General features: G+C 45.0%; 1 protein-coding gene across 7 annotated transcripts in view; it reads right to left on the reverse strand.

The window, feature by feature from the left end:
• The window catches only part of Atxn7l1 (ataxin 7 like 1), a 235,841-nt gene that overhangs the window by 172,544 nt on the left and 40,923 nt on the right, over window positions 1-22,374 (reverse strand). Inside the window, exon 1 of one of the 7 annotated variants that reach the window (XR_007109992.1) lies at window positions 2,617-2,621. The exons of the other annotated variants lie outside the window; for them this stretch is intronic. The gene's annotated coding sequence lies outside the window, so the exon portion shown is untranslated. Of the gene's footprint in view, window positions 1-2,616; window positions 2,622-22,374 lie in introns of those variants that run through there. 7 annotated transcript variants of the gene reach the window in all.

The raw sequence follows: 22,374 nt of genomic DNA on the forward strand, positions 1-22,374 counted from the left end.
GAGGGAAGCACATGGTGAGAGACATGTGCTGTATTTGTCCATCCAGTCAACAGAGATGGGACTATAATACTGTCCCTTCTGTGATGCAGCTGGGCAGCCATTAGCCAATCACTGGAGGCAGCCAGGAGGAGAACTCCACAGGCCAGGGACCAGGAGTTGCACCTACTCTGACCCTTGAAGGACAGGACTCTCACCTGTTCTGGCTGGCTGAAGGAAGAGAAATGGGCAGCCCTCAGCCATGGTGCCTCACTTGGCCATGCCCCTGAGGCAGGACACATATTGCCCTACTTCCTTTTAAGGTCTAGGGGTAGATGTCCCCAGATGCAGGAAATACCCTTTAACACAAGCAACAGCCATACTGAGACCCCACTCAAACCAAGAAAAGCAAACCCTAAGCCCTGAAGTGAATAGATGGGTAGGGCCTGCTTGCTTCCAAAAGAGACTGATTAAAGGGACTCCTGTGCCTGGCAGTCCCAGGCACTGGCGTGTATGGGTAAAGAGCCAGTATAACCCACCCTGTACCAAGATAAGATTCAGAACATGGGTTATGTCCACAGAGAAGAGGGAAGCCCTTGTTGGTGATGAATGGAAATGCCTCCCCAGCACCCCCTCCCCACTCCCCCTCCCATCCCAGGGAAAATTAGCCTCTCATTCCCACAAACAAGTAAGGGGGAGAATTTCAGGGACAGTCCTACAAAGCCCTTTGCATGCTAGTCCGATATTTCTACAACAGCTATTCTATGTGTTAGGTGCCAGCCAGGAGCTGGTCTGTGACAGATCTTTTAGGGGAAGATTTATTGATAAAACAATATTATTGAAAACAACATCATCACAGCAACCAACCTTTATTGAGTATTTACTCCTTGCTAGGCACTGGCTGAGTGCTTTACACAGATTGTTCCATTCAATCCTCCCAACAGTCCTGCAGGGGTGATCTTTTCTCTACTTTATCGATAGGGAAACTGAAACTCAGGGGTTAACCTATTTGTTCCCAGTGTCACAGTTTGGGGATGGTGAAGTCCAAGTTTGAACCCAAATCTGCTGACTCTTGACTCCCAGGCCATGCTGCCTTTCCAAAGGATGGCAGCCCAGAAAAGGGGAGACAGGTGGGGAAGTAACCAGAACCCTGAGGTTAGTTATGAATAAATACCTGTGGAGTAGCACTGACCAAATGTCCAAGGACCAAGAAAGTGCAGAAGAGTAAACCAGAGTCCCTGTCTACAACAAGCACTTGTACACTTACAGCCACGAACGAGCCAGACAGCAGAATGCCTGATAGAATAAAGGGCTAAATTGTGCCAGACAGTTAGAGAATGGCACAGCATAAAAGGATGTGAGAATTGAGTAGAACAGGCAGAAAGGGCAAAAAAAGCTGGAGGGGACCCAGTGCTCCAGCTGAGGTGGGAGGGGCTTTCTTTATGAAGGTGGTTCATGTGGGCAGTTAGGGTCTTGGCAGGGGCCCTTAGTGCTGTGGGGTGGGAAATGGAACACTCATGGTTCCAGCGTTTGGGAAATGTGTGTGCAGGAAGTAGAGGGAGCTGGCAGCTGATAGTACTTGTGCCAACAGGGCACTGGAGATGGTTCAGTGCAGGAAAGAGGAAGTCACTGGTTCTACCCCACTGTCCTCATCCACTCACTATTCATTCATTCATTTGCTCACCCACTTGTTCATCCATCCAGTCAACACTTATTTGCTGCCATTAACTATATACCAGGCACTGGGGTATGGAGAAATGAATGAGCTGGTGTCTGTCCTCATGGGGATAACAGACCATTAGGGGAGACAAACCTAGACATACGTGCCCATAACATACCACGGGGAGTGGTAAATAGAGATGTTCAAAGAGCTCACTGTGCATCAGGGGCAAGGGAGGCTTTGCCAGGTAGACCCCAGTGTGGGTTCTGCAGGTGAGTAGGAGATCCTGTAGGCAGTCCAGGGAAGGGCGGAGTCCCAGGTAACGAATAGCAAGACTAGTGAGATGCATTTGGCCTGTGCAGGGTAGTGAGCAGAGGAGAGGAGGAGGAGGATGGGAATAAGGGCAGCAGATGGGGCCAGAGAGGGAAAGAGGCAGGGTTTTACTGTGCTGAGTATGTGAGAAACAGAACAGTGATTGGGAGTTGGTTCTGGAAGCAATGCTGAGTGTCATGGGGCAACTGCAGGGCCTGTGCACTGACTATGGATGTTTGATCTGGGGTAGTGGTTGCAGGAACAGAGAGGACAAAGGACCCAAGAAGAAAGTGGTACTGACCACTGTGGGAAATGCTATTGCTTTCTGGCTGGGGTACTGGAAAAGGAGAGGGTGGATGGGCATAAGAGGAGGGACTAAACCGTGCCCCTCCCAATTCATTTGTGGAGGTCCCAGCCCCCAAAGCAATGGTGTGAGCAGGTGGGGCCTTCAGGAGCTAATGAGGTTCAGGCGAGGTGAGGTCATGAAGAGTGGGGCCCTCTGATGGATTAGTGCCCTTATAAGAAGGAGCAGCGACACCAGACTCTCACCCCTGAGCATGGTGAAAAGACAGCGTGAGGCAAGCCAGGAAGAGAGAGGGTGCTCACCCTGCTGGCACCCTGATCTTGAACTTCTAGACTCCAGACTATGAGAAATAATACTCTGTCACTTAAGCCTCATAGTCTGTTGGATTTCATAATAGCCTGAGAAGATTAAGATGTATTGGGAAGATGAACTTACTTTGCAACTATTGAGTTCAAGCAACTGATATGAAGTTCAAGAGGAAAGTTGCGGGGCAGGATGTCGGGAGGCCATAAGCATGCATGAACTTGACCATGGCAGGAATCACCCTCTGAAAAGGTGCTGCCCTGCAACAGGGTTAAGGGCAGGATTTGGGGAATAGCAACAAGTAAAGGACAGAAGAGAGAAGGGGCAGTGAGGAAAGCAGAGGAGGAACACCTGGAGAGGGCAGAGGAAAAACAGGAGAAGATGCCAAAGAGGGCAAGGTACGGGAGCTCAAGGAAGGAGGACACTGCAAAGCAGCCAGGGCCTCCAACGATAGGGAGCAGATGCTGTTTTGGGGAAATGGTAGGATATAGAAGTTAATTGGCAGTTGCTGTTGGGGGATGTACAACCAAGGATGGGGGAGTTGTTTGTTTCAATTTTAGACAACAAAAAAACTGAATAAGGCTTTAGCTGCAAAAGGCCAGGAGAGCCTTGCTGGCTTCCCTTCTGAGGTCTTCGCCTGGCTTCCTGTCTGGGAGTGCTGTAGACCAGGGTCCAGCCAAGCTTCTTGTGCATGAAAACCATCTTGTCACCCCAGATTTGGTATCGTCCACCTTCCCACCACACGGGCTCTTCCACTGCCCACAACGATGCTGGCCACATAGGGTGCAGACCACATGCCAGACACCATGATCCACATCGGCCAGCCTTCCGAGGACAGCGAGGGAGGCTTGGCCAGGCCCAGTGAATGGGTGAAGAAACGAGGCCTTGGAGAAGTAGTTACCTGCCCAGAGTCACGCTGCTAGCCAATGATGAGTGGAGTTGGGACCCACATGTATCAGACCCCACTATGTTTCCCTGCCTCAAAAGAACATTTCCTTTTCATGTTTTCTTGAAAGAGTCTCCCATACTGACCCTGCTGACACATGCCCATGTAGAGACAGAACAGGCAGGCCTTCTGACACGGCCTTCCTGGGGAGACGGTTGCAGGAATGCCCCACTGTGTTTACTCCTCCCTCTTCACATGTCCTTGGCAGTTTCTTTCTCACACTCATTTTGGGCATGGTCACAGGACCTGCTTTGGTCAACAGAATATCACCAAACGTGACACAAATGAAATCAGCAAGTGTACTTGTATACTTGTGTATTGGAGTTGTGTATTTGTGCTCTCTTGTTCTGCTGACAACTCACATGAAGAAGCCTGCGCCGGCCCACAGTAGAATGGAAAAACCACATGGGGTGGGGACTAGCTGGTCCTTTCCAGGCTTCTTCAGACCAGCCATCCTCCCAACCACAACCAGACAGGTGGGGGAGCCCATCATGGCTGTCTGTACCGGAAGCACCACTCGGCTGACCCCCAGGATTGTGACCAATAATGTTTGATGTCTTAAACCATCAATTTTTGGGATGGAGTTTATTGCAAAGCAAAAGCTAACTAATATAAGACCTGAAAGGAAGCATAAGCCAGACTCTCCTTCTAGCTCTGGAGCAGTGGAGGACTCTTAGATCTCGATGTCAACACACTCCTTCAGCAATGGCAGAACCACTCCCAGAATACACTGTGCCCCTGAGCATCAAGAGGCTTTGCCATGCCTTCTCCCCAGGATGCAGAGCGGGCTTGCCCCTAGCCAGCAGGCAGCCCTGGTGGGTGCCTGGTTATTTAGGGACAAGGTGACAGGAGCTCACTTCTGCCATACTGTTACCAGATCAGAGTTTTTCCACTGATGGGGAAGGAGATCTCTCTCTCTAGTGAGCTACTGCAAAGGCTTTGAGGCAGCATGTCACCAAAGAGTGTGGAGGAGTTTTTGGGAGATTGCAAGATCCAGCCACCTTCCAGTCCCACTTAGCAAGGAGCTTGTTGTTTCTGTTTTCAGAGGGGCATAAAAATGAATGAGTACTCAAGAAAGTCAACCTGATCAGTGGCACTTTTAAAAGGTGACAAAAATCACTCCCTCTTTCAGTCCAAACCCATTTTCTGTGATGGACTCTTATGGAAGGAAGCATTGACTAATTAGAAGCATCTCCAGAACATGAGAAAAATCAGCACCTAAAATGCCTGAGCAGAAAGAATTCCTCGTTAAGAAGAGAGAAAACAAAAAACTGCTAGGATGTCGCTTTCCCAAGCACATTTATACATGGAGGAGGAGATAAGAATTAATTAGGACAGGAGTTTCTACCCAAGTGACATAGAAGACACAATTATTTTTACTGCTTGTACAGACCAAGTGCCCCTTCCAGGTGGGGCCAGATCCCCGAAGTCACCACTATTTTGAAAAATGACTTTTAGTCTTTGCTAGTTCTAATGAAGCTTGAAATTAAGACAGTTCTTTTGTTTACTCCTCCTGTTTGTGAAGTCCTAGTCACCCATCAATAACACCAAGGTCTGGATTATTTATTTCTCATTGCCCGACCTATGGGGCACAGAAGAATTTTATGAAGCCACATGTGAGGCATTTTCTCCCCAGGAAGCATGGAGGCACTTCCCCGCATGGCAGAGCCCTTTTATGATCTGGATTTTGACAGACAGTATTGATGTCTGGCTTTGAGTTGGGCAAAGAGTTCTGAAAATCAAAGGCTTGATTCTTGTCACCCTTTGACATTTACTGACTGTGAGATCTTGAGTAAGTCCCTTAACCTTGAGAAAATTCAAAACAACAAAGGGGTTAGTGACTAACACATTAAAATTTCTCCTTTTTTTTTAAAAAAAAATTGTGGTTAAAAAACCCACATAACAGAACTCTTAACAAATTCTCGTACAGTATTGTTAACTATAATCACAATGTTCTAGAATAGATCTCTAGAACTTTCCATCTTGCATAATTGAAACTATACCCAATGAAAAGCAAATCCCAACTCCCCTTCCCCCCTAGTCCCTGGCAACCCCCATTCTACTTTCTGTGAGTCTGAGTTCTTTAGGTACGGCACGTAACTGGAATCATGCAGCATTTGTCCTGTGATAGGCTTAATTCATTTAATGTCCTCCAGGTTCAAACATATTATATCCTCAGACTACATATATATAGTTCTCCCTGTTGACATGGTGCTTCCATATATTAACTCATTCAGTCCTCACAGACCTCCTGCAAGGTAAGTGTCATTATTATCTCTTTTTTGATGGATGAGAAAACTGAGGCACAAGGAGGTGAAGTAATGTGCTCAAGCTTACCTGGCACATGAGAGGCTCTAGATCCATCCCCTGGAACATGATACTGCATTATTCTTTCTGTACAGTTTAAAATTTGTATTTTAAGCAAATAAGTTCACAGAGATAAAGAAGTCACTGAACACCATGGCAAAAGACAGGGTAGGGAAAATGAATGAGAGACAGTGTCTGAGAGATGCCTTTGTGAGGTCCCAAGTGGTCTTTCCTAGTAGAACGGAGACCTGGGTCCAATCCTGGCCTTACAAACAGAAGTGACAAGACCCTGCTTCATGGAGATTATATTTTAGCAGGGAGACAAAACATTCAACAAATAGTTCTGACATGAAACAGTATGGACAAGGGGAAAGGTATTACAGGAAAAAATTTGAGCAGGAGTGGAGATTATGGTTTGGACCTGAAATGTCTCCCCAAAGCTCATGTGATGAAGACTTGGTCCCCAACGCAGCAATAATCAGAAGTGGGGCTTTTGAGAAGTGACTGGATCATGAGGAATATAATCTCATCAGTGGATTAATCCATTTGATGGATTAATGATTTGAATGGACTACGGGGAGAGGTGGAAACTGCAGGCAGGAGGGGCATGGCTGGAGGAAGCAGGCCACTGGGGGCATGCTCTTGGAGACTATTTCTTGTTGGGGCCCCTTCCTTACTCTCTTTCTCTTGCTCTCTGCTTCCTGGCTGCCATGAATTGAGCATCTTTTGTCCACTACACCCTTCTGCCTCACCTCCAGACCTATGGAGCCACCTGACCATGGACTGAACTTGCTAAAACAGTGAGCCAAAAGAAACCTTTCCTCCTGGAAGTTGTTCTTGTCAGGTATTTTGGTCATAGCGACAAAAAACTGACTAACACTGAAGGTGAGTTGGAATTTTAAAAGGTGTCACTAAGAAGATGGTATTTGAGCAGAGACGTGGAGAAGGCAAGGGCGTCAGTGAGAGGGAAGCAGCATATGGGGGGGGGGGGGATGGTGCTGCGGGAAGGGACAAGCTAGTGTGAAGGTCCTGCAGGGAGAGCTTAGGATGTCCAGGGAAGAGCAAGAAGCTGGTGTGGCTACAGAGGACTCACAGAAGTCAGAGAAGAAGGCAAGGAAGCCAGGGAGGGTGTGAACTAAGGATGTGGGCAGGAACTCTGAGTGACACAGGAAGACACACGGGTCTTGTGCAGAGGCGTGACATGATCTGCTGTCTGGCTCTGGCAGTTATTTGGGTGATGGTGGCTCAGACCAGGGCAGCAGAATTGGATGTGGGGAAGTGGTTGGTTCTGGACCTGGTCCTATGGTACAGTCAGCAGTGTTTTCTGGAGCCTGGGACATGGAGTGGGAGAAAAGGATCTGAGTTAAGGATAGTGCCCAAGACTTTGTCCAGAGAAACTGGAAGAACAGAGTGGCTCTTGGCTGACATGGAAAGGCTGTAGATGAAGCCAGTTACAGGTGATATGAGTTCAACCATATCCCCGCAAAAGATCTGTTGAAGTCCTGTCCCCAATACCTGTGAATGTAACCTCATTGTAAATAAGGTCTTTGTAGAAGTAATCAGTTAAGGTTAGGCCTCATCTGACTTGAACAGTGAGTGTCCTTGTAAGAAGAGGAGAAGACACAGGACAGATGATGTGAAAACTTACAGGGGATACCAAGGAATGAAGGAGGCCGATGCTAGAGTGATCTATTACATAGAGGAAAACGAAGACTGCCAGCAATTCCACCTAAGAGAGGCAGGGAACAGTCTCCCCTAGAGCCTTCAGGGAAAGCATGGCCCTGCCAACACCTTGATTTTAAACTTGTACCCTTCAGAACTGTGAGAGAATACATTTCTGCTATTTCAAGTTACCCATTTGTGGTAATTTGTTATGGCAGCCCTGACAAACTCATACGAGGGTAAGCTAGGTATTCAATGTCACACGTGGGAACTGTCAAATAGGCAATGGGACACAGGAATCCTGAGTTCAGGAGAGAAGCCCAGGTTGTTGATAGTTGGCACACATTTACCAACAGAACCTATTTAAATCCTTGAGAGTTGATGATATCAGCAAGGTTTTGATGAAAGGAGGAAGGAAGAGAAGAGGGCCATGGACTGAGCCTGGGACACCCCAAAGTGGAGACTGGGGAGAATTGAGAACCAAAGAGCAAAGGAGTCTGAGATGGAGCCCCTAGTAAGGTGGGAGGGAAATCAAGAGAGCAGAATTCTGGGCTTGAATTCCTTCAGTGGCTCCCACGGCTCCTGGGGGCCAAGGTCTTCCTGCAGCTTCCTCTCCTGCTTTCCCTGACAGGAGAGATCTCCAGCTGGACCAGCGAACCCCTTACTGTCCACTGCCCCCAACCCCATGTCTTTGGGCAAACCGTCTCCTCTGCTAGATACCCCTTTCCTTCCTTGTTTGCTGTGTCTCACTTACAGCCTCCTTTCCCCAAAACACACTCCCCATCCCAGGTGGAGGGAGGTACTCTGCCCCCCTCTCAAGCCCCCAGTAGGTTATCCTCTCCTCTATTCTTGGGCTCATCTAACACTGTGGGGTTTGTAGGAAGGCCTAGTTTTGCATGCAGCCGGCTCCTTGGCACAGGGCTTGGCATGGAGCAGGCTCTCAATAAATATTTGCTGAAATTAATGAATCAATAAATGGAAAGTTGAAAGGGGCCTCTTCTGGTGGCTATATCATGTTAGTAAACTCAGCATTAACACAAAGTGTAGAGTCAACTAAAACATACAAAGTTACTTAAGTAAGCTATATCTCCCTTTCTTAAGTTGAGTTTTTAAGTCTCAAGAACAGAATTTAACATCCACTGCTGTGAACCTTCTTCTATGTTGATATATATAACTCTTGATTAGTGGGGCATTTGGGGACTCGATTCTGTCAGTTTCTAGACTAGATTTCAGGCCTCACTCTCCATTCTCCACAAACTGTAATGAACACATCATTAATGCTGTTACTGAAGTCATTAATACAACACTAAGCAGCACAGGGGCAGGAAAGAGTCCTGAATGTTCCCAAAACATGGCTGAGTAATGACCTACTCACCCAAGAGATAAGCATTAAGTATCCACTGTGTGCCTGAGGTTGTTCTAGGTGTTAGGGATTCATCCCTGAAAAAAACAAAGATCTCTGTCCTCACTGAATCAGAGTGGGGGACGGCCTTCCAGTCTGTTGCAAATTGACCTACTTGTGTGATTTTATGGGGAGTCCATCTTATTCACAGACATTTCCTGAGAGAATCTGGCCAAATATCTTGTTAAAACCAGAGACACTATGTCATGTTCCCTGAGCTCCCCACCCAGGAGTCTGTGGGAAGTGGAAGTGGTATTTCTCTGGCATGAGTTGTTCCTCATAGACCCAGGCTGGCTCCTGTGGGTCACCCCTTTCTTTTCTAGTCGTCATAGCCTATCATTTCAGTAGCATAGTCCAGACTCTCCCTTACCTATAAATTCTGAAATTAATTTTCTTTTATTTCTGGAAACTAGAAAATCATTTGGTCAATTTCAGTCTTGTGAGTCTTCTCCTTTTCTGTATGATTCTGTGACTCTCATGGAAACATTTCATCTCTCAGTTTTATTCCAGTATTCTAGGATACCATCACCTAGACCTGAAATCTGAGTTCAAAATAGCTGAGGTGTTCTCTGGTCATTTTTCCTTTGGGCCTAGGCTCCCATTTTCTCTTATTGGTAGGGGTCCCACCCTCCAGAGTGCAAATCCTTCTTCTTAAGGCCCTCTGGCCTTAGTCTTCTCTTCACCTCTTCCTCCACCTATCAGTAAGGGTTCTCCAGAGAAACAGAACCAATAGAATATATGTAATCATAAGAGGCAATTTCTCAGATTGAAAAGTTCCACTATGACCATCTGCAGGATCCAGGAGAGCTGGTGGCTGGCTGCTCAGTCCAAGAAGCTGGAAGCCTCAGAATGAGAGGGAGACCCGTGACACTGTCCTGGTCTGAGGCCAAAGGCTTGAAAAACCCCAGGAGGGCCACTGGGGCAGATTGGAATTCAAGTCTGATGTCCACAGGTAAGAGCCAGAGAAAAGGGCTTCACCTGGGAAAGGAGAGGGAGGGGCCCCACAGTCCCCTTCAAAGGCACACCCAATGGCCCATCTAAATCTAAAGATTCTACCATCTCCCAGTGGTGTCACCCTGGGGACCAAGCCTGTAACTCAGGACTTCAGGAGACATTCAACCTCTAAGCTATAGAGCACCTCATTTTCACCTTATATGAACCCATTTTGTCCCATTGCCCCAGATATGGAACACCTTATAAAAACTTAAATAGTTTATAATATATAATTATATAATATGAGTAAGAATTTAAATATAATTATACTAACACTAACTAATATAACACTATATAAGATCTAGATTATGATCTTTGACCTATTTTAATGCACCTGTGTCAACTTCACTGACATGGGTTAAAATGCCCTTCCCAGGGAACATGTTGTCCTTAGGAAATCTTCCTGACAAACACTGCAGTGGTCTCCACACTCTGCAGCTTCCCACATGCCGTGAGTGCTCAGATACCGACTTTCAGGAGCTGCCTCCTCTGCCTGGCCTGGTTTGCTGTCTGTCTAGTGTTTGCTGTCACTTGGCCCCCAGCTGACCATCACCCACAGCAGTGAGAATGACCATGCTAATAGCCTACCTGAAACTGACTTGGCAGTTAACTGTTCTTACTCTATTCAAAATTTAAAAATTCTAATAATTTTACTTTTGCCTCCCTACCCCTTGAGGTTTTAATACAATTGTATCGATGATGATGATAATGTTACATGGTTTAAATGTGTCCCATGAAAATTAAGGTGTGGGAAACTTAATCCCCCAAATCACATGTTAATACAATTGGAGGTGGGGCTCTGGGAGGCAGTTAGGGTAGATGAGGTCATGAAGGTGAGGCCTCAAGATGACATTAGTGGCCTAATAAGAGGTGAAAGAGATCCGAGCTTATTCTGTCTCACTCACCACATGATGCCCTCCACCATGTTATGATGCAGCAAGAAGGCCCTCACCAGAGGCCGAGCAGATGCCAGCACCTGCACCTGCACCTGGACTTCCTGGCCTCCAGAACCGTGAGTTAGGTAAACCTTTCATTCTTTATAAATTACCTGGTCATGGATATTTTATTAAAGCAACAGAAAAGGGACTAACATACTGCTGAAGAAGAAGATGTTAGGGAGGAGAAATTATCAAGTCAGTGTGTTTTCAGTCTAGTAAGGGGGTTTTTCAGGGTCTCTATATGATGAATTGGAAAGCTAGCATGCCCATTTACATTAGAATAATGCCTGGATTATATGTGCAAATATTTTGGGTTATTAATAGGTGTTTTATTATTACTTTACCTTAATATTTTTGTTTGTTTTTGTTTTCTCTCTGTTCTCAATTCCACCTCATTTTAGAGGGTCATTGACTCCAATGCTGAAAAATCATTTAAAATATATATGTATGGAAGAATTTTTTTTTTTTTTGTGGTACTGGGGATCGAACTCAGGGCCTTGTGCTTGTGAGGCAAGCACTCTACCAGCTGAGCTATCTCCCCAGCCCTAAGAATTTTTAAAAAGTATGAGAGAGGAAGACAGAGGAAGAAAGGGTCAGAAAGGGGATTGGCAGAGTTGCAGATTACTTGCATAGTTTAAAAGATAACATTCTAATTTGTCTCTCACCTCCTCATGGCTAGACATTCAGAAAAGATACAGAAAGTTTGATGTAAAAATAAATTCTTCTTTAAATAAGAAGTGAATGTTCTGAACAGCTTCTTCCTGGGGCTTTGTATTTATTACTCTGTTTCACAGAAATTGCCAGTCGAGAACAATCAGTTCACAGGCCTGTTACAAAAGATCATTTACTGAGAACATACAAGGAACAGGATTGCTGCTACAGGGAGCAGGGGGTTGGGAGGGGACTGGTCCTCCAGGCACTCAGGGTGCTCTCCCTACCTCTGTCCCCAGCTCACTTTGGTCTCTGCAGGAGAAAGGCGTGAAATCTTTCTTAAACATAAGAACAGTGTGTGTGTCTCTCAGACATTCTGAACACTGCCGACTTGTGTTTGGAGACCCAGATATTACGGAGTGAAGAGGGAGAGAAGTAGCAGGTACGAGGTCATCTGAGAGTCAGAAGTCACTGCCATCTCACATGTGCACTTCATGGGGGTGCGAGGAAAAGGTATATGCACTGCTGGGTGACTTTCTACCTCATTAAGAGTCGCATAGTTTCCCCCCTAAATATTCTATGTTAACATCATTTAGCTTTATTTAAAAGAAGAAGAAAGGAGAGAAGGAATGGATCACATAAATTTCCAGGGAGAAAACCAGGTCACATCAAGGACTCAGAATGTCACTGAACTTTTCATGAGCCACACCAGAAGCTAGAAGGCAGAGGAGGGCCAACTTCAAAATCTGGAGCAGAAATGATTTTTGACTGGAAATTCTGTCAGATCAAAGTACTTTCAGACCCACGTGGCCTCAGAAAATTTGCCTCTCATGCACACTTTCTTAAGAAACTGCTGGAAGGCCAGGTGCGGTGGTGCAGGCCTATATACCAGTGACTTGGGAGGCTGAGGATCACAAGTTTGAGGCCAGACTGGGTCATTTAAAAGACTGGGGCTGTAGCTCAGTGGTTAAAACACACACACAACAAGCAAACAAACAAACAAACAAAAAACTGCTGAATGATGTGCTTTCCCAAATAAAGGGGTAAACTGAAAAAGAGGAAGACATGGAGTCAACAGGAAAAACAGGGCTCTAAGCCACTGAGTTAGAGTGAAGGGAGGGCCTGGCTGCTGCTCAGCAGCATTGCCTGGAGGATGCCAAGTCTCGGTTGAAGCAGAAAGACAGGAGCTTCAGGAGTGGGGGTGGTGCAGAAGGATGGATGATGTGATGCCTGAGAGGATTTGGCAAATGGCAGCAGTAGGTATTTGATAGATCTATGGGAGCATTTGGAAAGAGCGTGCAAAGGTAAATGAAGCAATCTTTTAAAGGAGATTATTAACTCAGGAAAAACAGCTGTACAGGAAAGGAAACACAATCCCAGTACAACAGTAGTGTCTCCAGTGAATAAAATTTAAGTGATCAGCATAGCGGGAACACTGAGCCACAGGGCTGGCCTGGTCAGCACAGCTCTACTGAGGCTGGGGAGCAGACACGAGGGTGGGTGCTGCAGGGGATGCGTTCGTCTCACAGGAAGTCAGTAGGCAACGTGTCAAACCATAGGCATCTGATCTAGGGAGTTGATCCGGAAGAAATAGCTAAAAACCTGGAGAGAGGTGGCCCTGGGGAGTGGTTCTGGGCTGGGCAGGGACTAAGAAGGGCTGTCTGATTTTTAAATTGAGTTTTCATAAAATTCTGACAAAAATAAAGCTTGCTTTAAAAAATAATGCATTGTCTTGAAATTTTTATACTAAAAAGCTTTTCATAAGGGAAACGGGGGACCAAATAACTCTAAACAAGGGAGACTAAGGCAAAGGAGGAGAAGGAAAAAAATATTACGAAATTCTTAGGAAGTGATTCTGATTCAAAGACTATTAATGTCATTTCCCTGCTGCCGCAAACTTCCAAGCACAACACTCCCTGAACACCCCTTGGGGAGGGGGTCCAGCCATTGAGAGCATCAATGCCGCCCTCCTCTGCTCCCACACAAGTGGAGGCCTCCATTGGGAACTACATGGGCTGAGACTTGCCCTGGCTTCCAGCTGGAATGTTCTGGAATGTTTGGTTCCTAGGCAGAAGAAGCCAAGAATTCTAGGAAACCCTCAGGGCAAAGAGGGAGCAAAAGGATATTTTTATATAAGGAAGAGCTTCTTTTTAAGGGCCGTGGACATAAAGAATGCCGACGAGGAAAGTGTTAAATTACATTGGTGTTTACTCTTTCATTTCCAGGGCCTAAGAACAGGTGGGGTATTTATTTTTGTCATGTCTCTGGGGTAGTTGGAGACCCTAATGAGAGTCAAAAGTAAACAAAGATTTGATTAAAAACAGAGATGTCAATATGCGCCCTCTACCTGTTGTTGATACAGTTGAAGGTAGTTTCAATAAGACCAAAACAATTAGACTTGAAGACTGGTGAATGCAAACCACATGGAAATGGAAGCCTATCGCTCAGTGTGTAGGAGAAACCACAGTTTGTTAGTAATTTCTTCTGATTATATTAAAGTAAATGCTTGGATGTTATATTTTCTGAAGTTGAACATTGTACCAGGTTATGTAAGAGCACATTCCTATTCTTAGGATATACACATTGAAGTAATTGGTAAAATAGCATGAAAAATGTAACTTGTCCTCAAATGGTCCAGGAAAATATTATGTGTGACTATTAAAAAATATATCTGACCGGGCATGGTGGCACATACCTGTAATCCCAGTGCCTGGAGAGGCTGAGTCAGGGGGATTGCAAGTTCTAGGCTAACCTTACCAACTTAGCAAGGCCCTAAGCAACTTGGAGAGACCCTGTGTCTAAATAAACTATAAAAGGGCTGGGGATGTGGCTCAGTGGTTAAGCACCCCTGGGTTTAATCCCCAGTACCCCCTCCAGTATATATCTATATATATATCTATCTATATCTATCTATATCTATATCTATATCTATCTATATATATAGGCATCATATATATATCTATAGATATATAGATATATATATAGTATATCCTTATTCTTGAAGCTCTTTTGTAAAGAAAAAAGTTTAAAAAATACAAAATAGAATGAATACTTGGTATTTCCAGGTAAAGCTGTAAGAAAATGACTGATGTTTTAGGAACATTCTGTGTGAGTGGTGGATACCAGACTGAATCTAACAAGCTACTGGAGCTAAAATCCTTGTCTTCTGGAATAGATTCAGAACCAGTAAGAGTCCCAGAATGCTCAAGGTGAAAGAAAACTACTCTCTTTCAAGGTCTGACTCCTCAGTGGCCCCAAATCAAGGCTGAATGGTCAGTGTGCAAAACACAGCTTCAGTTAAAACAAAGGAACCATCTAGCTGTCTTGCCAATTTCAAGATAATGAAGGAAGGGGGTCTCCAAAAGTTTGGGCACTGGTGAGTAAGTCTTCACTCTCAAACATGCAGCATGCAGTGAGACCAGCCTGTGTTATGGTAAAACTGCAGAAAATAATGTAACACTGTATGCAGGGGACACACTTTCACTAAAAACTGGGGCATCAGAACCACACAGGACTCCAAAACATTGCATCTGGAAAAGACTATGCTTATTCCTGAACCCAGGAGGGCAGTTAATCTTTCATACTGAATTTAACTTGTTTTTAAAATGTTAGGATTAAAATAATTTGGGGGGAAGGAGACTGGTCAGTGGGAGGAGGTAAAATAAGGCAACTAGGTGACCCCACCTCATGAACTTGTATTCTTTCTTAATGAAGTTTTCTGCATTTGGGTTGGCTATTTTTAAAAAATCTGTGTAATTAGGCTATTTAACAACAAAAAATTTAAATTTAGAGAAAAGCAAAATGCAGGAACCTGTGTGTGGAATTGAAAAAAAAAATGTCCCTTTCAAATATCCTCTACTCCATCTGATACAGATGATTATAGATCACAGAAATAGAAACAAAACCTTTTCAAACTCATATCCAGAAAACCATCAAAATGTACATACTGCCAGGAAGTAATATAGTAACAGACTTAAACTGAATATTGGAATAAGAATATTGGGACAGCTCCATGTCTTTGCAGAGATCAAAGCTTCTTGGAAAAAATGAAGAATGTGAGGTGAGAGATGCCCTGGGCATGGACCTCCAAGGCCTGCTGGTCCCATGAAGAAGCAGGAGCGTGGATGGACAGACAGACGTGGTTCTCAAGACTACAAAGATCAGACACGTAGCTGCCTTCTTCAGGGCTGAGGATGGAAAAGACACATTTTCTGACTTGCACTCCAACTTCTGGTAAAAGGGCAGGGTTGGGTTAAAGTTAGGGTTTTGGGGTTACTGCACAACTCCTTGGGTCCTGGGCAGACTCGACCCTGCTCTGCCTTCAGGTCCCACACACGTAGTGCAGTGGGTGCCTAACTCAGGAGAGTGGCTGGCAGAGAAGACCTTTCTTTACTCTCCTTCCAGGTTTGTCCTCTTATAACACCTTAATGGACTGGTTATATATACAAGGAAAACACAGAACTACTTTTACAGGCAGAAGAGTAGAGATGTTTGTTATAAGCAGAGTTTTGGAGACAGAGGGATCTGACTTCAAACTGTGGCTCCACAATGGCTGTGAGCAGTTACTTCATCTTTCACCTTCAGGTTTCTTAAATGTAAAGTGGAACTGAAAACAGTGAGGATGAAATGAGGTCATGCGGGTACACCTTGCACAGGCTGGCACACGGCAAGTGCTCAGTTAACTGTGATTATTGCTGTCGTCCTCATAGCACTTATGTTAACAGGTACTTGGAACGTCCCCCCCAACCCCCTGCATAATTATTCCTCTGCCTTGGTTGATGCCAGAAACCAGTTTGCTACCGGATGACATTGTACATACCCAAAATGTGTAAGCCCCAGATGGCTTCCAGTGACACTGCTCAGCGATTCGCCACCCTAAGCCCAAATAATGGTCTCACTGAGGCCAGGGTGCCCTTCCCTGTTCTTGAGTTGTTCACAGCAAAATTCTTCAAGTCTCCTGGACAATGCTGCTAACTCTCAACAACAGACTTACTTTCGAAAAATCCGTAATGTTTATAGTGAGGAAAGTATAACAGCCTTGGAGCCTTGGAGGGGAAAACGCGCTCTTCTGTGCATGGAGAGAATGCTACCTGCCCATGAGCTACAGGACTTGGGTTTGGGCTGCTTTTTGATTATGCTTCTCTCTTTTAGCAAGGGCAGGGGACTTTCATGGCTTCACTTGCCCACCTGTACACCATGACTTCTTGGGAACATCAGGAGGGATATTTGGGTGATGAGATAAACCCAAGGAGCAGCTGCTGGGACAAGGAAGTGGCTACCTGGTCACACCACCGGGTTTGTGTGTTGGGTGCTGCATGCTTTCCAATTTATAAAACACTCTCCGATATGTCAGCACATTGCACCCACACATCATCCTATAAGGAAATCAGGGAAACTGCAGTATTTTTATTATACTTCATGGATGAGGAAACTGAGGCTTAGCATCAAGGAGTCTGCCTGATACCCCTGGGTAAGTATGATAGGACATAGGATCAAGACCTCATTTCCATTCTTCTGGCAAGTTGTCTCCAACTGAGTATTATTTGTCCAAGAGGATGGGGAAACATATCAAAACTTCTACTTCTATTTATTTTTAGTTCACCCTTCTAACTATAGAAGTCTCTCCAAGTCTCTCCCCCTGCCCCCTCCCTTTTTTATTTTAAAAAATTTGAGACAGGGTCTGGTTAAGTTGCTGAGGCTGGTCTTGAACTTGTGATTCTCCTGCCTCAGACTCCCAAGTTGCTGGGATCACAGGCATGGATCACTGTGCCTGGTCAGCCTTTTAACTTTTAAAATTTATTTCATCTTATTCCTAATGTAGTAGTAGAATAGTGTGTGCATATAATGTGAAATACATGTTTACTGGGATGCTAGCCCCCCAAATATTTCACAGAGAAGGGTAGCTTGCTCTAGTAGTCTCGCCAACACTGGAGCTGAATAGCCCATTCTGCTCCTTTCTCTTCTTTTTACTGTTATTAGTGACTTTGGTCAGTAACTTTTATTGGTGTGTATTCTTCAGATTACTGCACAATGTGGCAAAGCAATAACTCTGATCTTACAGAATGAAAGGTGTTTTCCATCTCCTACAAAGTCTAAGGCTGACATGAATCAGTCCTTTGTAAAAGGATTCCAGTGCCGTGCAAATACGGTGGTTCCCAACTCGTACAGCAGAGGCACCCCCAAGATTCCGGCATCATTTGTGACCACTTACAAACAGCAAAAGTTCCAGTAAATACAGGGGCGTGCAGGGTTTGCACAATGGTTCTTGAATCATAGCAAGTCCAAACTGCAATTATAGGTTTATGTCACTACAATGGCCACTCTGTGGCATTTAAGAGCACGGCACTTGGGGTAAACACCGTATTGGAAGTTTTAAGCAGAAGGAGCTGTTGTCTGAGTTGTTCACAGCTTTATTCCCAGCAGGGCACACGATCTCTATTTGGTGACTGGCTGGCTGAAGGGTGGATGGATTACCCCTCAACTTTATTTTTTCTCTTGACTGGAACACCCTTAAAATGACAGGAAAGGAATGAAAACGGGATGAATGTAAAGACAGTGGGAATGGAGAGATCGGGAAACAAGCACACAGTTTTGGAAAATAGGCGAGGAATGTTGGCTGGCCGGGCAGAGGGGAGAAGAGAGGCACCTTCATATCCAAAAAAGGTACATATTTCTTTGTGAGCGTATTTGCCTGAGATACAACCATTGGGAGGTGGGGAATCAGAGGCACTGTGGACTCAGGGCAAGAACCATCTGAGGGGGCACTATCTGAAGATCTGAAGGTTTGTTTTTTCGAGATCAGACTTAAAGAGGCTCCAGACCAGGAGACAGGTGGCACCCTAAAGGAACGGGGATGGGCAGGCTAAGAAAGTGGTCACTTCTCTTGCTTCCTACCCCCATCTGTTCTCAGGGTTCACTCCAGGCAGGAAAAAAGGGGATTTATCTACGAAAAGACAGAAGACTCTTCTAGAAATGAGCTCCATATGCTGAAAGATGAAACTTCTTCAAAGAAACGGTGAGTTTGCAATGCCACCTCCCTACATGACTGGCCACCTGCCACAAGTTCCACTGAAACACCTACAACGGCCAGGCCACTGGAAGAGCCGCATGCTTAGGTATGAATGGCTGAGGATCCCCTGACATGGGAAGAAAACCCAGACCTGAAAGAGACTGAGACAGCAATTACTCAGAATAGAGGACAGTGGAAGCTACATAATGAGTGGGAGAAAACTTCAAAACACTGTTATTAACATCCTCAGAGAGACAATGCTTGGATTACATCTCAGGATGCTGCGGTGAGGGAGCAAGTGGGAACCATCAGAAGCTCCTGGAAAGCGGAAATACGAAAGGTGAAGGAAAAATTCAATAGAAGGTATGCAAGATAAAGTATAGTAAGGCTTCCTAAAAGAAAACAAAGGGCACACCGAAAATAGAAACTGAGTCTTAGGATCCATAAGGTCCAATATCTGAGGAATAGGAATTTCAGAGGGAACAAAGTAAATAGGGAGGAGGAAATGATAAAGAAAAAATAATACCAGAACATTTTACAGAGTTGAGGAATATGCATCTCCAAATTATAAGGGCCCACCTGTGAAGTGCTCAACTCAAAGAAAAAAAAAGACCTCTGAAGCACACTCTCAGGAAATCTCGGATCAACAGTGACCCTGAGAGGATCTTAAAAGCTTTTTAGGGGTAAAATGGGTCACAGGAAGGGCTGGGATCTCACGTGAAGAGGGACGCTAAGGCTGGAAGAAAATACAACTTTCAAGTCCTGAAAGAAGTTCATTTCCAATTTTGAATATTCCACAGCCATCAAATCATCCCTCAAGCCATGGGGACAGAGCAAAGACATTTCTGTCCCTTAGGGACTTAAAAGCTTATGGTTTACGTAGGATGCATCTGAAGGCTATGTCCTAGCCATGAGGGAGTGAAGGAAGCAGGAGGAAGGCCAGCAGTGAGCGGGCCTCCCAGGTTCATGGGGAGGGAGGCCCAGGAGGCAGGAGAAGAACTGGCCTGGGTCTAACGGGGTTCCAGAAAATACAGGGGAACTGATGGATTATTATCTGCTAAGTCTGATCAGCTGCAGAAGAAGTACTGACGGGATATGCCCGACCTAATGGGCAGAATTGAGGATACGTCTGTAGAAAGAAAACCAGGAACAAACCAAGAGGCGATAACAAGCACAAACATAAATAAAAGGAAGTGTAAAAATCAATGTCGAAATTGAGAGATGAAGACACCGTCAATAGGCATATTTTTAAAAAAACAGGCATAATATGCCTTGGCTCCACTGTGAACAACAGAGGTCCCTCACTGTCCACACCTGACACTCCAGCTGTCCCTCCCTCCCTGAACTCCCAGCACTCAGGTCTGAAACCCAGAAACCGAGTCCGTTTGGTTTGCGTGGTGCCTCTCGCTTCCCGAACACGTGGCCTGACGTGGACTGAAGATTCTGACCCTTGATATTTACAAAGGCTCAGTGTAACCACAGACCCTTGACCGAGAACTGGGGCCAGCCCTGGGCAAGGGAAGGAAAGTGAGGTAAGAGCCAAACCCCCCTCCACCCGTTGTCACGGTGGTTCACAGACCACTTCTGAAAGCCCACGGCTGATAAATGAAGCAATCGCACACAGGCATGTTTCATAGAAATATGGGCAAATACTAGAAAAAAATAGCTAGACGAGTAAAAAAACGGTTGTTTGTAGAGGACAGGACTATGAGTGGGTATAGACCGGGCAACACGCTGATGACGAGTTTTGTTTGTTTTCTGGCTTTAAGTATAATTAAGGTTTAAACTGGATATTTGAAAAGAGAAAAAAAGCAAATTAAAATTTTAATAAGAACACTTATTAAACAGAGACCTGGAAACCTGCGCCTGGCTCCATATGTCACTACCCAGTGGTGTGTTGAGCGAGACACTTTGATCTCCAGGCCTTGGTGGCCTCTCTATAAAACAGGGAGTTGGGGTCCTTCCCAACTCTACCAGTTGATGACTGCCTGATTCTAATGTGCAAATTTGGGTTCTCTGCCAATGTTGTGGACGTCATCCAAATTTGAAATCCTGGACTGCAATACTATTTACCATGTGTTAATAAAATAGCATTTTATTACATTAAAAAATGTAGACACATACCAAAAATAGAGGCATTGGGAAAGAACGTGCAACATGAGAGGCTTGTGATTTGCCAGACAAACAGAGGAACGTTAGCTGTGGCAAGAAGAGTGCAGTGTGGAAGGAAAGACAGGAAGGTCCAAGAAGAGAACACACCTGACCACTGAGAGAAAATGAGAGCAGCGATAATCAGGTAGACAGCGGAAGACCCCAGGCCTAGGGGCTTGGACCTCCCCAGGGGATCTACACAGGTGGGCTGAGACATCTGAGTGGTAGGGATTTTGACAAAAGTATGAGACTGGAGAAGAAAAGAAATGAGAGCCATAACAGCTACAATATTTTACCAAGCGATTTATAAATACTTTACCTTTGGGGGTACAGAAGTAAGATGAAATCGCAAAGAACGGATAGAGTTTGTAGAAGAGATGAAAGGTAAGAGGGACCACGTGGACACAGAGAGTTCAGGAGCACAGCTCAGAGTGAGGTGGCCTTAGTGACCCCTCCAACCAGTATCCAACACGTGCAGAACAGAAGGTGAGGTTGGACAGGCAAGGCTGGGGCCTCTGTTTCAATTAGCAGAAGGAAGCCCTGGTCATTAAGAGTACAGAAAAAAATCTGACAGTCATAGTGGCACCCGTATTTGTTTAAACTGATTCTCTTGTTGGATTCTGAACCTCTTTCCAATATAAACAGCATACTTCCTTCGTGTCCAGGCAGTAAAACTCATTATTATATCATTCATTAAACATTTAAACTAGTCATTAAAAAATAACTGTTTCTATGGAGGTAAAATAAACCAATCATTCTTATGGACACAGTACTCTTTCATGGCTTTAGGATAATAATAGAGAATAGTATTATGGAGTACTTACAGTCTAGCAATCGTTCTAAGAGCTTTCTGTAAAATGTCTTGTTTAATCTTTCCAACAACCCTATGAAGTGGTTACTATGGATTCACAATCCCCTCTCCCCTATCCAAAGCCCTCTTGCTCAGTGGGTTTTCCAAACCAAATCAAATTTATCAGATTTTAATAGATAATATATATGGTGTACATGACATCACACCCCAGCAGTCTGGAGCTGCATCCTAAAATCGAAATCATTAATATTCCTACAGGGAAACATCTAGGAATAATTTCATTTTCAGAGTGTTTGGATTTCAGAAATGCAGATCAACATTATTATCCCTGCCTTATACACAAGGAAACCAAGACACAAAAAAATTTATGTAACTTTTCCCAAGATCAAACCTCTAGTGGTAAGTGGTGGGGTCAGGAGTTGACCCTGGGCAGTGTGTCCCCAACCGAGGTCCTTCACTGCACTGCCTCACTGCTTCCTTGCATGGTGCTTACAGCTCAGCACCTGGGGTGTGGAGGGCGTAGGTCATGTCTTCATTATACGAGTTGTCAAGGACGTATCCAGGTCCCGGCAGAGTTCTGCTGAATGTAAGAGAGCCAGGCAGCATCAATGCTCCCTGTCCCTGAGGAGCAGGGAGGACGGTTTGAAGGAAGACCCAGTCTTGGAGTTACCCACAACAGATCCTGAGGAAGACCCTGGGCTCACAGAGTACGCTGCAGAGGCTGTGCTCACCCAGTTCTGTGAACTGTTGGGGATGAGGAGACGGCAGCAAACTCCCAGAAAAACCAGGCAAGTATGGCTATAACACTGATGAATACGAACATAAGAACTGATGAGATGATAGAGAAAATTGCAACAGCTACTGTTTACCAAGCACATACTATGTGCCAAATACCGTGCAAAGTACTTTACATGCAACATCGTATTTTATTCCTACCAACATTCAAGAG

The sequence above is a fragment of the Sciurus carolinensis genome, chromosome 8 (assembly GCF_902686445.1).
Source record: "Sciurus carolinensis chromosome 8, mSciCar1.2, whole genome shotgun sequence".
In the NCBI taxonomy this organism is placed as follows: domain Eukaryota; kingdom Metazoa; phylum Chordata; class Mammalia; order Rodentia; family Sciuridae; genus Sciurus; species Sciurus carolinensis.